Here is a 2,109-nt window from a genome sequence, read left to right as displayed (position 1 = left end):
CATTCCAGCCTGGGTGACGGAACAAGACCCTTTCTCTTTTTTTTTTTTTTTTTTTTTTTTGAGGCGGAGTCTCGCTCTGTCTCCCAGGCTGGAGTGCAATGGCTCGATTTCGGCTCACTGCAAGCTCCGCCTCCCGGGTTCACGCCATTCTCCTGCCTCAGCCTCCCGAGTAGCTGGGACTACAGGCTCCCGCCACCACGCCCGGCTAATTTTTTGTATTTTTTTTTTAGTACAGACGGGGTTTCACCGTGTTAGCCAGGATGGTCTCAATCTCCTGACCTCGTGATCCACCCGTCTCGGCCTCCCAAAGTGCTGGGATTACAGGCGTGAGCCACCGCGCCCGGCGACCCTTTCTCAAAAAAAAAAAAAAAGAGAAAAAAAGAAAGGTGCTGCATTTCCAGCACTTAGAATAGCATTTGTTCATACTAGTTTCTCAATAAATATTCACAGAATACTTGAAAGAGAAATAAATGAATGTCTACCCCATCCCCAGTCACCTCCTTCCAGTTCCACTCTCTGGATTTGACAGTCTCTCCCTCTCTCTCTATGTGTTTATTCTCTATTATTATCTACCTTTGATTTGTTTTGTTTCTGCAAACTTGAGCTCATCTTCTACATATTCCTCCATGACTTGCTTCTTCTCTTAAAGACACACTATCAAAAAAGATCTTTCTCAGTCATGCCATGCCTGGGATTCATAGTAGAGGCGCCATAGTTTATTGGAGCAAACTGTTCTTGGTGGGCATTCAGCTGTCTCTAATATTTTGCTAATTCAGACACAAAGTTGCATGGACATCTTTCCATACTATCTTCATGAACCTGTGCAGGGGCTTTTATGAGGCTGGGCGCAGTAGTGCTCACGCCTGTAATCCCAGCACTTTGAGAGGCTGAGGCGGGCGGATCACGAAGTCAGAAGATCGAGACCAGCCTGGTCAACATGGTGAAACCCCATCTCTACTAAAAATACAAAAATTAGCTGGGCGTGGTGGCGGGCGCCTGTAGTCCCAGCTACTTGGAAGGCTGAGGCAGGAGAATTGCTTGAACTCGAGAGGTGGAGCTTGTAGTGAGCCGAGATCGCGCCACCTATACTCCAGCCTGGGTGACAGAGCGAGACTCTGTCTCAAAAAAAAAAAAAAAGTGCTTTTATGCAATATTTTCCTAGACATGGAATTGCTGGGTTGAAAGCAATATGTACTTAAATGTTGAACAGCTATTGCTAAATTAACCCCAAAAAGGCTGCATCCATTTTCATTCAAACTAATAGTAAATGAGCCATTCAGCCACATCCTCCCCAGCACTGCATATTACCAATATTCTACTTTTTTCCAGTCTGGTAGAGAAAAAATATCTCATTATAGTCTATTTGTACTGGAGCAAATAAGCATCTTTTTATAAGTTTATGAACCATTTTATTTTCTTCTGGGAATGTCTTCTCCCCATCTTTTGCTTATTTTTCTATTGTGTTATCTTTTTCTTGTGTGCAGATTCAGGATACTAACACTTTATATTTTACATATATTGCAAATATTTATTTTCTCATAGTGTGTCTAGCTTTGAACTTTTTAAATGATGCCTTATTCTCCCCTTTCTGTTTCCAAGTAGCCAAAGGATTTCCTTCTGCTTTCTGGGTGCTCCTCACCTCCCTGAATCCCAGGGTAAACATGATGGGGACTCAGACCCTCGGACTGTGTTGGTATAAGAGCCAAGCTTGGAGGGGCTTAACCAGGAGGGGCATTATGTCAGGCAGGAACCCCGGGCCAGGTGGATCCCAGCCTCTGAGCCTCCCCCAGGGCTGCAACCACACTCCCTGGCCCACTATCCTGATCCAGGCCCCAAACTTCTGGGCAGAGGGGTTTCCCTAGGAAAGGAAGTGAGCGGTGCTGCGGGTGATTTGCTCCTCCCAGATGCTATCCTGCTGGTCTCCAGAGGAGAGAGGTGAGGGCAGACCCAGCCAGCAGGGCCCTCTCTGCAGCACTGCCTCCGAGGCACCCAGATAGGGGAGATATGCTGATAGACTTTTCCGGAAGAAGAGGGGCTCTGGCTCCAGTGGGCAGACTGCCTGACTGACTGCATTACAAGTCCAGGGGAGACACCAGCCTTATCACTTGG

The sequence above is a fragment of the Rhinopithecus roxellana genome, chromosome 21, assembly GCF_007565055.1.
Source record: "Rhinopithecus roxellana isolate Shanxi Qingling chromosome 21, ASM756505v1, whole genome shotgun sequence".
Classification (NCBI taxonomy): Eukaryota; Metazoa; Chordata; class Mammalia; order Primates; family Cercopithecidae; genus Rhinopithecus; species Rhinopithecus roxellana.
The sequence above is the reverse complement of the archived record's forward strand: the minus strand, read 5'-3'. Positions refer to the sequence as shown.